Consider the following 16,385-nt stretch of genomic DNA (forward strand, 5'->3'; position numbering starts at 1 on the left):
GATTGCTCACTCCCAAAATTTGGCACCGTGGACAACGAAAATTTGACCTTATCAGAATGCGACCAAAATTGATGTCTAATCTAATTCGAGTAAGGCCAATTCAGTGGGGATCTCTAAATTGGGATCGCTCTCTCCATAATTTGGCCCCTTGGACACCGAAAATTTGACCTCATCAGAATGTGACCAAAATTGATGTCTAAACTATTTCGAGTATGGCCAATTCAGTGGGGATCGCTAAATCGGAATTGCTCACTCCCAAAGTTTGGCCTCGTGGACACCGATAATTTGACCTCATCACATTGTGGCCAAAATTGAGGTCTAAACTAATTCGAGTATGGTAAAATCAGTGGGGATCTCTAAATCGGGATTGCTCACTCCGAAAATTTGGCCCCGTGGACACCAAAAATTTGACGTCATCAGAATGTGGCCAAAATTGAGGTCTAAACAACTTCGAGTATGGCGAATTCAGTGGGGATCTCTAAATCGGGATTGCTCACTCCCAAAATTTGGCACTGTAGACACCGAAAATTTGACCTCATCAGAATGTGACCAAAATTGATGTCTAAACTAATTCGAGTATGTCCAATTGAGTGGGAATCTCTAAATTAGGATTGCTCACTCCCAAAATTTGGCACCGTGGACATCGAAAATTTGCCCTTATCAGAATGCGACCAAAATTGATGTCTAATCTAATTCGAGTAAGGCCAATTCAGTGGGGATCTCTAAATTGGGATCGCTCTCTCCATAATTTGGCCCCTTGGACCCCAAAAATTTGACCTCATCACATTGTGGCCAAAATTGAGGTCTAAACTAATTCGAGTATGGTAAATTCAGTGGGGATCTCAAAATTGGGATTGCTCACTCCCAAAATTTGGCCCCATGGACACCGAAAATTTGACCTTATCAGACTGTGAACAAAATTGATGTCTAAACTAGTTCGAGTATGGCCAATTCAGTGGGGATCTCTAAATTGGGATTGCTCTCTCCCATAATTTGGCCGCTTGGACACCGAAAATTTAACCTCATCAGAATGTGACCAAAATTGATGTCTAAACTATTTCGAGAGTGGCCAATTCAGTGGGGATCTCTAAATCGGGATTGCTCACTCCGAAAATTTGGCCCCGTGGATACCAAAAATTTGACGTCATCAGAATGTGGCCAAAATTGAGGTCTAAACTACTTCGAGTATGGCGAATTCAGTGGGGATCTCTAAATCGGGATTGCTCTCTCCCATAATTTGGTCGCTTGGACACCGAAAATTTAACCTCATCAGAATGTGACCAAAATTGATGTCTAAACTATTTCGAGAGTGACCAATTCAGTGGGGATCTCTAAATTGGGATTGCTCACTCCCAAAATTTGGCCCCATGGACACCAAAAATTTGACCTCATCAGAATGTGATCAAAATTGATGTCTAAACTATTTCGAGTATGGCCAATTCAGTGGGGATTGCTAAATCGGAATTGCTCACTCCCAAAGTTTGGCCTCGTGGACACCGATAATTTGACCTCATCAGAATGTGACCAAAATTGATGTCTAAACTATTTTGAGTATGGCCAATTCAGTGGGGATCTCTAAGTCGGGATTGCTCACTCCGAAAATTTGGCCCCGTGGAAACCAAAAGTGTGACGTCATTGAAATATGACTAAAATTGATGTCTAAACTATTTCGAGTATGGCCAATTCAGTGGGGATCTCTAAGTCGGGATTGCTCACTCCCAAAATTTGGCCCCTTGGACACCGAAAATTTGATGACATCAGAATGTGACCAAAATTGATGTCTAAACTAATTCAAATATGGCCAATTCAGTGGGGACCTCAAAATCGGGATTGCTGACTTCCAAAATTTGGCCCCTCGGCCACCCAAAATTTGAGCTCGTCAGAATGAAAGTAAAAGTGATGTCAAAAAAAATTCGAGTATGGCTAATCCAGTGGGGATCTCTAAATCGGGATTGCTCATTCCCAAAATGTGGCCCCTTGGACACCGAAAATTTGACGTCATCAGAATGTGACGAAAATTGTTGTCTAAACTAATTCGAGTATGGCCAATTCAGTGGGGATCTCTAAATCTGAATTGCTCACCCCAAAATTTGGCCTCGTGGACACCGAAAATTTGACCTCGCAGAATGTGACCAAAATTGAGGTTTAAACTAATTCGAGTATGGCCCATTCAGTGGGGATCTCTAAATTGGGATTGCTCGCTCCCAAAATTTGGCCCGTGGACGCCGAAAATTTGACTTCATCAGAATGCGACCAAAATTCATGTGTAAACTAATTCGAGTATGGCCAATTGAGTGGGGATCTCTAAGTCGGGATTGCTCACTCCGAAAATTTGGCCCCTTGGACACAGAAAATTTGACTTTATCAGACTGTGACCAAAATTGATGTCTAAACTAATTCGAGTATGACCAATTCAGTGGGGATCTTTAAATCGGAATTGCTCACTACCAAATTTTGGCCTCGTGGACACCGAAAATTTGACCTCGTCAGAATGTAACCACTATTTGAGGTCTAAACTAATTCGTGCATGGCCAATAATTCAGTGGGGATCTCGAAATTTGGATTGCTCTCTCCAATAATTTTGCCCCTTGGACACCGAAATTTTTACCTCATCAGAATGTGACCAAAATTGGTGTCTAAAGTATTTCGAGTATGGCCAATTCAGTAGGGACCTCTAAATCGGGTTTGCTCACTTCGAAAATTTGGCCCCGTGGACACCGAAAATATGACCTCATCAGAATGTGGCCAAAATTGAGGTCTAAACTAATTCGAGTATGGCGAATTCAGTGGGGATCTTTAAATCGGGATTGCTCACTCCCAAAATTTGGCACCGTGGACACTGAAAATTTGACCTCATCAGAATGTGACCAAAATTGATGTCTAAACTAATTCGAGTGTGGCGAATTCAGTGGGGATCTCTAAATTGGGATTGCTCACTTCCAAAATTTGGCCCCATGGACACCGAAAATTTGACCTTATCAGACTGTGACCAAAAGTGATGTCTAAACTGATTCGAGTATGGCCAATTCAGTGGGGATCTCTAAATCGGAATTGCTCACTCCCAAAACTTGGCCTCGTGGACACCGAAAATTTGACCTCATCAGAATGTGACCACTATTTGAGGTCTAAACTAATTCGAGTATGGCCAATTGAGTAGGAATCTCTAAATTGGGATTGCTCACTCCCAAAATTTGGCACCATGGACACCGAAAATTTGACCTTATCAGAATGCGACCAAAATTGATGTCTAATCTAATTCGAGTAAGGCCAATTCAGTGGGGATCTCTAAATCGGGATTGCTCACTCCGAAAATTTGGCCCCGTGGACACCGAAAATTTGACCTCATCACAGTGTGGCCAAAATTGAGGTCTAAACTAATTCGAGTATGGTAAATTCAGTGGGGATCTCTAAATTGGGATTGCTCACTCCCAAAATTTGGCCCCATGGACACCGAAAATTTGACCTTATCAGACTGTGAACAAAATTGATGTCTAAACTAGTTCGAGTATGGCCAATTCAGTGGGGATCGCTAAATCGGAATTGCTCACTCCCAAAGTTTGGCCTCGTGGACACCGATAATTTGACCTCATCACATTGTGGCCAAAATTGAGGTCTAAACTACTTCGAGTATGGCGAATTCAGTGGGGATCTCTATATCGGGATTGCTCACTCCCAAAATTTGGCACTGTAGACACCGAAAATTTGACCTCATCAGAATGTGACCAAAATTGATGTCTAAACTAATTGGAGTATGGCGAATTCAGTGGGGATCGCTAAATCGGAATTGCTCACTCCCAAAGTTTGGCCTCGTGGACACCGATAATTTGACCTCATCACATTGTGGCCAAAATTGAGGTCTAAACTACTTCGAGTATGGCGAATTCAGTGGGGATCTCTATATCGGGATTGCTCACTCCCAAAATTTGGCACTGTAGACACCGAAAATTTGACCTCATCAGAATGTGACCAAAATTGATGTCTAAACTAATTGGAGTATGGCGAATTCAGTGGGGATCTCTAAATTGGGATTGCTCACTCCCAAAATTTGGCCCCATGGACAGCAAAAATTTGACCTCATCAGAATGTGACCACTATTTGAGGTCTAAACTAATTCGAGTATGGCCAATTGAGTGGGAATCTCTAAATTGGGATTGCTCACTCCCAAAATTTGGCACCGTGGACACCGAAAATTTGACCTTATCAGAATGCGACCAAAATTGATGTCTAATCTAATTCGAGTAAGGCCAATTCAGTGGGGATCTCTAAATTGGGATCGCTCTCTCCATAATTTGGCCCCTTGGACACCGAAAATTTGACCTCATCAGAATGTGACCAAAATTGATGTCTAAACTATTTCGAGTATGGCCAATTCAGTGGGGATCGCTAAATCGGAATTGCTCACTCCCAAAGTTTGGCCTCGTGGACACCGATAATTTGACCTCATCACATTGTGGCCAAAATTGAGGTCTAAACTAATTCGAGTATGGTAAATTCAGTGGGGATCTCTAAATTGGGATTGCTCACTCCCAAAATTTGGCCCCATGGACACCGAAAATTTGACCTTATCAGACTGTGAACAAAATTGATGTCTAAACTAGTTCGAGTATGGCCAATTCAGTGGGGATGTCTAAATCGGAATTGCTCCCAAATTTTGGCCTCGTGGACACCGAAAATTTGACGTCATCAGAATGTGACCACTATTTGAGGTCTAAACTAATTCGAGTATGGCCAATTCAGTGGGGATCTCTAAATTGGGATTGCTCCCCAGGCAGCACAAAGCATCGGGCCAATGTTGTAAGTACGACGGCAAGCAGTGGCCCTACATTGGGCCAGCCTAACCAGCATGCTCCCAACATAGGACATGCCAGTCAGCACAATGTCCAACAATGGCCCATTCTAGCCAGTGCTCTCCCAGTGTTGGCGCTGCCAGTAGCCAACACTGGCTAGCTTGGGCCAGGATGTACAGTGAGTTCCCGATATTGGCACTGCCGTACATACAGAATGTCTATGTAGGACCAAGATTGCCGTTGTTCCTCCAATAATGGTCGCACGGGTTTTAAAACTGGCTATAATGGGCCAAGCTGTCCTGCCTTCCTCCGTCATTGGGTTTTCCGTTTTTTAAAACTGGCTACAATGGACCAAGTTGTCCTGTGTTCTTCCGGCATTGGATGTTCCGATTTTTAAACATGGCTACAATGGACAATGTTATCCTCTGTTCTTCCAGTATTGGATGTTCAGTTTTTTAAAGATGGCTATGGACCAAGTTGTCCTGTGTTCCGCCGTCGTTGGCCGTTCCTTTTTTAAAACTGGCTACAATGGACCATGTTGTCCAGTGTTCTTCCGGCGTTGCCCGTTCAGTTTTTAAAACTGGCTACAATGGGCCAAGGTGTCCTGTGTTCTTCCGACGTTGACTGTTCCGTTGTTTTAAACTGGCTGTAATGGACCATTGCAATTTGTCTTGTGTTTTTCCAGTATTAGCTATCCCTGTATGAAAACTGCCCACGATGGACCACTTTTTCCCCTGATCTCGCAAATGTCATTGCCATCCTAAAAACGCAGCTTTAATGGGCTGCCGAAGTGAATATTTTCCGTTGACCATTCAATCAAAACAAATTCTTCATTTTTATGGTTGAATACACGTGCGCTGGACGCCAAACCGCGGCATTTAATTCCGACAACATTTCAGTCGATCGTTCGGACCTCACCAAGTACCACGTACGGGACGACAATTACTATAACGCATTCAAGCACGTACCGCTGCAACTGTCTGGATTCGTCATATGCGGCGCACCTTTGGGGGTCAGCTATACGTGTTTATGGTTTTAGCCTATTGGCATGCATGCAGATTTCGTCGCAGGCACATACGTTTGTCGCACAATTATATCTAATGATAGCACGACCGTGCGACCACATATGTATACCCCAGACCGGCTAGCACTCACGACCCAATATACCTGTATTGGACGCCGATTACATCCCTGCATCTATACGTAACCTATAGTACAAATCCAGTTGTCAGTGAGAACGCGCATAAAAACGAAATCGTGTCGCCATAGCATGTTCATGTGACATTAAATTAGTGAGTAGAAGGTAGCTTTTTCATTGCCGAGAAGGAAAATGTTGTCAAGTTGAAGGAACAAATGACCATTTTCTCAGCGATGTTTTTGTTCTAGTGCTTTTGTATTATCCATAAGGAACTATGCGCAGCATCGTCTGTTTACCTGGAGAAAGGACCGAATACGATGTGTGTACTTTCTAGACGCTATCACTGGAAAATGAAAAGCCGGAAGACTCGCGAGGTTACCATTTTAGTTTTGGGCATTCACACGGTGGTAAAAAAAAATGACAGTTTTTCGTGCAGACTGCGAGCATGAAGGCCCCGGTACATTTATATGGCGCACGACATATATATCGCCAATAAAAAAAAAATAGTTTTTTCCGCCCATTAGTTTAGAGTTTGACCATTCCAACCGCGCTAGGTGGTGGCAGAGGAATAAAAAAAACTGTACAGGAATGAAAATAATGTGCGCTGTCGAGTCATTCGAAAAAACGAATGCAGCCTACAAACACTGTTTTAATGAGGCAGTTTTCCATGCCCTTTCCAATTCTTTCATTCTACTAAAATGATTTGGAATACGTTGCTTGCTCATTGAACATTATCTATCGTCTTTTTGTGCAATCCGCGTTAAGGTGAAGGTGATTGCGAAAAACGTCTGTGTATTGCCTTATGCCACAGTGCTTCAGGACCTCGACGCGCACAAAATTGATTCTGAATCATTCATTGCTGTGTCTGTCACCGTCGATTTGCGAAGTCGAGACAAAACATGAGCGAAGAAATATTGTTACAGCTGGAGAATGATGAGGACGAAGTGGCGCGCTCGTTTGTGGAAGATTAAGAAAAAGAAGTGCGTCGAATGGGCGGCCCTCGTAGCCTGGCTCCTTGGCTGTTCCTCAATGTATATATCTTTAATCCTCTTGTGTAGATATATTTCTCCCTGTTACAAAATTATATGCCAACATTTAAAAACCTTGAACAATTCACAAATTCCGTAGAATGTTCAGAACAGCGCGGTGCGCTATAATTGGACAAAGGCTTTATCGATGTGGCCATAATTACTTGCGCAACAAAATTATGCAAGGTGTTTTAATGGTTTTGAAAGCTGAGGTAGTGTAGAATAGGTGGAAAAAGTTTAAACAATGTGAAAACTGTTTTTGTTTTCCTAAAAATTTTCAATGTTCGCTGTTTTCTGTAAATTAGCGCGATCGTATCTCTGTATCCAAATGTCATAAAAATATGAGCTTTAGCTGTTTGCGGATAATTATGCTGAGAACATATTGTGGAATTATTGCTGCTCTACCATGAACCTTTTCTGAAATAAAGGCCTGCAAATTAGGAAAATTTTCGTTTCCTGGGCCGATGTTTAGAATTTTTATAAAAACATCTACTCATACCCGAAAAGCGAACATTAACTGAATACAAATAAAAACATGTATATATATTTAGTCGGATAATTTTCAGCTAGCTAACTTGAGCATAATTTGTATAATCTATAACCAAAGTTGGCCAGAATAGAAGAGAAGCTCGGAACTCCACCTCTTTGACATTATTAATCAGTCATCACGCAACAGTATATAACATTTTGAAGTAAATATAAAAGGTCGAACGACCATCCTTTGTTCGATCATAGGTGGCGAAAGGGAGGGGACGCGCGCATTTGTCGATGCACCAGCTGTATGGATTTACGCAAGAATGTGGATGGTAGATGGAGAGGCTTTCTATTTTTTTAGAAAATGTTTGTCCGTGGTTGGCTTGAAGAAACAATGCGTTTGCGAACACACAAAACAAAACTATTTATTAGAACTCGACTCGAGCGGTGCGCGCTGGCGGCCGCTCATCGGCACGGTCCGAAGTCACGGCTGGCCGGTGCAAGCAGAAGAGGGCTGGGTAAAGGACGAATGGAATGTTGAGAGGGTCGTTGGTCCTTCGTTCCCACGCGCAGCCCTTGCGAACACAACACCGCGGCGGGAATCACGCGCTGGTTGAGCGGGTCGTTGTTCCCCCTCGCCTACGCGTCTACGTGCAAGACACAACAGACAGCATCCCCAGCTGCGCTGCTGTGCGGCCTCCTCCCGAAGCGTTCATTTCAGAGCTTGTTGGAGACGCTACAAGACTTGTGACAGCTTCTTAAACCTTTCTTTAATTTCTTCCCTCATTAATTTTCTTTTTCATTGTGCTGTGCATAATTTTCTCTTGCGCCTATACATGTCCATGTGCTCCGGTTGGTGCTTGCTACATATCAGTGAATAGCTGAGCTGTGAAATGTCGCCGGAGTACGGATTACAGCAACGGCGGGATACCATCGGCATTATCAGACTCAGTGAACGCCGTCATCTTAGACCGTGAGTATATATCTTTGCAGCATGCCATTGCTTCATAATTGGTTCTATATAATCTCCTACCAGTCCCAAATGTTCTCTTTCCTTATTCTCCTCGAAACAACTGCGCGAAGCATGACTTCAAGAACTAAGCGAATTTTCGTCCGGGTTACATGCAAGCAATAAGTGCGTGGACTTATTTGCTGGCTGCGATATGAATAGCATTTGCGCCGAAAATAGAGGAGCCGTGCGTAACAGGTGTGTATGCCACTAACACGTGACAGAACACTGCAGGCAGCCATTTGCGCAGTTTTTTGACTGTGCAGCGCGCCGCAATCAATTAGTAACCAGATACTATGCGCCCGGCTTTGTACATATATTTTGGACAGCCTCTCTTCTGCGCGCAGGAAGCCATGTTCACACAGTTTTTGGATTTTGTTAAGAGTTAAGGGCAGTTTTTTGTTTTCAGATGTACAGACGAAGTTTTGAAAACTGTTCGTGCCGTCTGTGCAAGCAAATTTTACAGTGGGGCAGACATGTGCGTGATGCCGCTTGATGACTAGGCTATAATTAAGTCATAATGAACCTCCACTTTTATAATGGTTAATATCATATTGAGGAATTGAAAGCCGTGAACAGCGCAAGTGAGCCCCTTTTCAAAATTTCCTTAATCGACGCCCCCCTTCTGAGCACGTGCATTCAGGTGAGGGCGTTATCAGAAAGCGGCGACAATAGGAGAGCGATTTCGCAGACGCGCTTCGAGGGCGGGGGAAAATAAAAATACAAGCAAAAAGGCACATCAGCCGTGTGTGCACTGCGTCCCTGTCACTGCAAAGTAAACAACGTGCACGCGGGACACAATGTACAAAACATTGACGGCCGGTATGAGGCAACCATATCATCCGAAATATTCCTCGCGAAGCGCTCGATGACGGCGCGCACTTTCAGGCGAAATGGGACAGGACGTCAGGTCCGCCTGTTCGGCAATTACAGCTCTTTGTACCTCACGTGCCGTACCGTATGCATGAAGTGCACGCCATAGCCATCGTCCAAGAATGTTGAAACCGAAGCAGCGATCCACGTATTCTAATTCTATAGGAAATCATTTGGGAGTAGAAAAGAGCAACTTAATATGATGTGCATGGTTCTTTAATGAACGATATGTATAAATGGACGGTTGAATAGTTACAGTAATGGAGTGTTCCGCTAGAATTGTTTACGGCCGTGACCGCAGTAAACATTACTCATATTGCTCTTAGCTTTAAGCTCTGGCATTGATAAGCCTATCTAAAGAACCGACTGGCAGTGACAGGTTGTTTACAGCTGTTGATCAAAAGGTAGGCCATCACGCTATTATTGCAGGCATATTTGCTTCTTTTTGTACCTCTGTTTACTAAAACTTAATTTTGTTCCCCATTCCTAGGGACGCTGCACCTCTTACAACACTCACTGTTCAGTCGCTTTTATTCAAGTATACAAAAAGGAGGAAATGCGCATGTCTTTCCGTTAACAGCTGCAAATAACACGCCACTGCTCCTCGGTACTTTGGATGAAGTTTTCAATGGGGTTACCTGAGATGCCTAGCGATTGCTGTAATATTTATACCAATCACTGCAGTGAAACAGAAAGGTAACACTGCATCACTTTAACTGCTACATGCACCTATAAACGTGCCTTAATTTATTGCCTATTCTTATAGACGCAGGACCTCTTACTATAGGCTTTGTTCAGTAAGCAACCGTCTTTCATTGCTTCAATTTCTATCTCTCCACCACTTTCTTGTTGCTCTGGGTGTGATCATTTGATTTCATTGTTCAAATCATATTGTTTTATCATGTGTGAATGCTTTAGCCTGCACATACATGCTTTCATTTTTTTAGATGCGCATCGGGAGCGTTTTCTACGTAGAAGTGGATCGATTGAGTTGTATCACTGGTGCGAAAACCGACAACCCCCAGAAGATATGTGTCCTGTGGTTGGAAGGGCAATAAAGAAGAAGAAAATCAGCGGAAAAGCCTGCCTAAAAAAGGTAGCACTGCATCACTGTAACTGTTGCATGCACCTTTAAATATGCCCTTTTGTGATGTTTCAGCTACAAATAATGTATGACAGTTGTGACAATATAGGTAGCTTTAGGTATAACATATCGCGCGAAAATCTTTAATATATGCGATGATATTTTTATTCACCGCATTGGCTAAACCAGCCTGTTGAAGAGACGAAATGAAAACAAATATGGATGTCTTCGGACAGGAACAGTAATCGTGGTGCCATGACCATTTTTTTAATTAAATTTTCATATGTCGTGGGCTAATGTCTCGACACAAAGGAATGACCCTTAGGTTTGCCAGATGCGGCGTAGTATTCTCGAAAAAAAAAAAACGCCTATCACTAAAAGTTGCACGTTTGGAGGACGGTTGGTTGCGTAAAATTTTGTCATCCACTGTTTTTTACTCACCGCATTTGGGTAACGTTTACTTGTATAAGAAGTATTAAAAATGTGTTTCATTGATGCAGTTGATTTAGTAAAAAATCGCAAACTTTGCTTCAAGAACAACGCGCTACAAAAATGTTAATGTTCAACCTTACATACTGGCGTGACGCATTGCGTTGTTTGCACTAAAATATTCTGTGTTTATTACGCAGGTCATATTGTTAATTTAAGGCAGAATTTGGAGCTCTAAGCTGCTATGTGTGTTCTCTGTAACGCCACCAAAAGTATTATGCTGGAAAGCGATTTGCTTAAGATTGTAATTATAAAAATTACACATTGAAAAATCATCTTCAAAAATATAGTATTGTTAGTGGTGGTCAAAGCTGACAAATGGAATAATATATTAATAACCTAGATTGAATACTATTGCACCTAGCAATAAAAAAGAATGCAGGACAGAGAAAAAGTTCAGCCTTCACTTGGGTTCTGCCATGAAATTGACAGAAATAGTGAATTAATACCATTTTAAGCTATATTAAGTATTTGTCCTAGAAGCAGAAAAACTGTGTTAAGCGCTGACAATGTTTTAAATTTTACTTAAGGTAAAATGTAACTAAATTAAGCAAATACTAAATTGAAGTTTTGATGCCTATTCCATAAGGGGGAGCCATATAAGCACATCTATAGAACAAAAACAAGCATTTTTATATTTCTAATATTACATTTTGCAGAATTCAATATATTTACTGACTCAAATTAACAAAGTACTTTGCATTGTTTCCACAGATTTTGATAAAAATTGATGTTGCGGCCGTTTCTTCAATTCTAATCAGTTTTCCTTATTTTACCATTTTCTTACTTTTGTCCAATTTCAAAATAATATGCAGATACACACACAAATCTAGAGCTTCAAATTTTTTAAGAAATAAAGAATGGAACCTAGATAATGTATAAAAATAGTTTCTGTGGCAAGATATTATTGGATCTTGCAAGAATGCAGGCTGAGTTTGGCCATTATCAGCACAAGCACTCAGTTTAATATTTAATGTTATATTTTTAAACAGTATAACGCAACACTTTTTAGCCCGTGATATTTTTGAGGTACTGAAGATTTTTGAGAGGGATTTGAATGAAAATCGAAGATGATCTTTTTTTAATTGCAGCAAATTTGCCCTTTACTGCTGTTTTCGAATTCTGAGCAATTTTGATGCGTTGTGGAGAACACACCTAGTGGTCTGGAGCTCCAGATACTGCCTGGAATTAAGAACATGCGTCAGGAAGTGAAAACATATTTAGTGCAACCAACCTAATGCATCATATGCCAGTACATAAGGTTAAAAATGAATACTATTTTTGCAGCATATCGCTCCTGAAGCAAAGTTTGTGATTTTTTAATAACACAACTGCAAAAACAAAATAGGTTTCTAATAGTGTTTGTAAATATAAAACCTGCATATATTTAGTGAGTAAAAAAGAGCAGATGACAAAATCATGGCATCCAAACTTGCAACATTTTGAAATGGCAAAAACAGCGTTTTCTACCTCTAGAGATATACCATACAATTGTTTTTTTTTTCGAGGAAACTACGCGTATCTTGAAAAACTAAAGTTAATTCTTTTGTGCCTAGATACTTGCCCACCACATATAAGAATTTCATTGGAAACGAAAGATGGCCATGGGACCTCGATTATGTTTCTTATCTAAGGCACCCATAATACGCTGTGAGAAAGTCAATATCAAGGGCTTTTTTTAATATTCCATATTTCGAACGGTTGTGCCATCTAAGAAAATTAGAAAGCTAGGCACACCTTAGGTGTAGCCAGCCCTCACTTTCTGTTACAGCTGCATTTGCTAAGCTGAATTAATGCGTTGATTACTTTATTTTAGCCACGAATATAGCGCTAGTACGTGTCAATTTTAAAGAAAGGCCGCAGTGACGCGATTCCTGTAGAATTTGTAAGTGAAATCTGTAAACCTTACAAATCTACCCATATATATGATCTCTTGCAGGTTTTATTCAAGCTACATTACACCTGCTGCGCCCCATAGCTTGAGCCAAGGGTTATAAATAAACCATTAGAAACAGACGATGGAAACCGGTGGTGCATTGCTGGCAGCCACTTAGGACAGCGCAGAAAATTTTTATTTTGTACGTGGGGAAGTGAGGTTATTCGCTTCAAGTACTAAATATTCACTTTAGACAATAAATAGGACTTACAGAGTCGGTGAGAACGTTCGGAAACCCCTGTTTCAATATTTGCGGTTAGAAACCTCATGTGTACCTTTTTTTACAGCTGTAGATAAATTCCGGGTTATGTAGATACCGAAACCGTTACCAGCCCATTCGCGCACCTCAACTGTGCTGCTCACAACATGATTTTAAGCGGACAAAACAACCTGCCGCTAAGATTGCTAGCCCCATGCATGAGTAAGGGTGATATGCTGGCGATGGTTGCTTCGCGTCGGCCCTTTGGCGCACATGAAGGCTCGAGTTACAATGAGCGCGCCGAACTTTGCAATGCGGATAATGACTACAAAGCGGTAAGGATATAAATGAGTTTAACAGTATTTTTCACCTGTAAAATACAAATACAGTCTTGTTGGACGATGTGCTGGCGCGGACGAAGAAACCATAGGCAACTTGTAGGTCTAACGCTACACAGGGCTGTCGAGCCAAGCCAAGTCCTCAATTGTATTGTCCGGGAATCAGATTTCTGTATTTTCGTGGTTTCTTATTGTATCTGGCGTTCAAAATGCAGACGTGAGGGTTCTTTATCACAAATAATCAAACGTGGATTGTGCCGGTACTCTTCAAAGTAGCAACACCATTTATCGTGTAAGTCATTAATCAGTAATTTAGGTAAATAATGTCAATAAGGAATCCAAACAAAACCTTTTCTGTGGCGCTCAAGGTAGCTTCCAGCAATATATATCTGGTTTCCTTTGCCTGTCTCCGAAATGTTTTTTTTTATCCCTTGGATCAAATTTGCTTGGACAAGCAGTATATGTGTAAAAACGATGCACCTGTGAGCTACCCGTTTAAGTGAGCTCCCGTTTAAGTGAACTACCCACAAAACCAGTCAAAAGCGTATATCAGCTAACCAGCGGCCAGTGCAGCAGTCGTGGGCTTAGATCGCTTGTGTATATTATATCTAGCCATTTAAAAAAAAATGAAAATGGTCGCCGAACATTCTCTTGGTAACGATTATTAGTATAAACTGTTTGCACATCGCAGAAAGCGTAGGAGCGGCAAAAAACTAGCGCGCCAGTCATATGCGGAGACAGCCGATAATCAAGCACTAATTCCTAGTGTGGGATGAAACACTGGCTGTCTCAGCCGTATTGCTGTGGAGGCGATCAAAATGCAACAGGGCACATGCTATGCAATGTATATGCGTCTTTCATCCTAATAAACCCAAGGCAGCTGAAACTAGTCTGGAACTCATCAGTATAGTGTTTCTCATTGACCATAAATTTCGGTACATGAATCCTGGAATTTTCTACATCTTCCTAAAATAATGCGCGCGATTTTATATGCCTCGTAATAGTGTTGTAAATTTTGTTTCCTCATTGTTATTGTGCAGGTGCCATTTGCGAAAAAGTTGGGGTGGACGATTTGGAGGCACACGCATTTATTCGCAGGTGGCTGCCTGGTTCCTGTGACAGGGGGGGTGGAAGAAAAAGGCGTTATGCTGAAACCTCCCCTGGCGAACCAGGCATGCCACCTGTGAATGCAATTGCAGGGTCAGCCCCCTCACTACGCCTATGAGTGTGCCCTCCAGCTCCCTGGCCCCTTCCACTTCCCGAGAGCCCGCCCTGCCCTGACCAACCCTGCCACTGCCCCGCTAACTGCTGCTGTGTGTGCCCTCAGCGCTGGCTAGTAACAACTGCCGTCTATAGTAACAATTGCAATAAATATTATCTTTTTGTGAACCATGCCCTTGTTTTGTGAATATCTACTGGTTGCTCATGAGCAACAATTTGAATTTATATGGCCACTCCTATTTGAAAGGCCATTATTGTCCCAGCAAGTTCGATGTGCTGTCACGAATATGGCTAGAATGAAAAAGGCTGCATTTTATGGCCTGCACAGGCAGTGCCACAAAATGTGTAATCTTGACATCATCAATGGCACATGAATGGAGTAGCCGGTGTACCCATAAACCATTGGATTAATATTGGTATCGACAATATGCGGCATGAATGGAGTAGCCAGTGCACCTGCAATGGCTAACCATTGGTATGATATTGGCATTGACAATGGGCCATCAATGGAATAGCTGGTATTAAACAAATATTGGTAATACAATGATGGTATAATGCTGGACAGTATTGGCAAGAATCATGGTGCATGAATGGAAAGTCTAATATTGTGCCTACATTGGTGGCTCCAGCTTGGTTGAACACTGGACCAATCTTGGAGCGAAAGATGGGCCAAGAATGGAGAATGTAGTAAAATGCCCAAATGCCAATATCAGTCCAATATTGATGCCATTCTTTTCCAGTGATGAACCATTGTTGGACCAATACTGGTGTGCTGCTTGGGTCTCTCCCATAATTTGGCCCCTTGGACACCGAAAATTTAACCTCATCAGAATGTGACCAAAATTGATGTCTAAACTATTTCGAGAGTGGCCAATTCAGTGGGGATCTCTAAATCGGGATTGCTCACTCTGAAAATTTGGCCCCGTGGACACCAAAAATTTGACGTCATCAGAATGTGGCCAAAATTGAGGTCTAAACTACTTCGAGTATGGCGAATTCAGTGGGGATCTCTAAATCGGGATTGCTCACTCCCAAAATTTGGCACTGTAGACACCGAAAATTTGACCTCATCAGAATGTGACCAAAATTGATGTCTAAACTAATTGGAGTATGGCGAATTCAGTGGGGATCTCTAAATTGGGATTGCTCACACCCAAAATTTGGCCCCATGGACACCAAAATTTGACCTCATCAGAATGTGATCAAAATTGATGTCTAAACTATTTCGAGTATGGCCAATTCAGTGGGGATCGCTAAATCGGAATTGCTCACTCCCAAAGTTTGGCCTCGTGGACACCGATAATTTGACCTCATCAGAATCTGACCAAAATTGATGTCTAAACTATTTCGAGTAAGGCCAATTCAGTGGGGATCTCTAAATTGGGATCGCTCTCTCCATAATTTGGCCCCTTGGACACCGAAAATTTGACCTCATCAGAATGTGACCACTATTTGAGGTCTAAACTAATTCGAGTATGGCCAATTCAGTGGGGATCTCTAAATTGGGATTGCTCTCTCCCATAATTTGGCCCCTTGGACACCGAAAATTTGACCTCATCAGAATGTGACCAAAATTGATGTCTAAGCTATTTCGAGAGTGGCCAATTCAGTGGGGATCTCTAAATCGGGATTGCTCACTCCGAAAATTTGGCCCCGTGGACACCAAAAATTTGACGTCATCAGAATGTGGCCAAAATTGAGGTCTAAACTACTTCGAGTATGGCGAATTCAGTGGGGATCTCTAAATCGGGATTGCTCACTCCCAAAATTTGGCACTGTAGACACCGAAAATTTGACCTCATCAGAATG

At 42.0% G+C, this 16,385-nt stretch overlaps 1 long non-coding RNA gene across 1 annotated transcript; it reads left to right on the forward strand.

The window, feature by feature from the left end:
- Positions 1–7,726: 7,726 nt before the first annotated feature.
- LOC146188277 (uncharacterized) lies at positions 7,727–14,744 on the forward strand. The gene is made up of 3 exons (XR_014707509.1): positions 7,727–8,400; positions 10,257–10,405; positions 14,396–14,744. It is a non-coding gene; the product is annotated as an uncharacterized LOC146188277 (long non-coding RNA).
- Positions 14,745–16,385: the final 1,641 nt, after the last annotated feature.

Source organism: Amblyomma maculatum, chromosome 5, assembly GCF_055883805.1.
Source record: "Amblyomma maculatum isolate TAMU_Amacu chromosome 5, ASM5588380v1, whole genome shotgun sequence".
Classification (NCBI taxonomy): Eukaryota; Metazoa; Arthropoda; class Arachnida; order Ixodida; family Ixodidae; genus Amblyomma; species Amblyomma maculatum.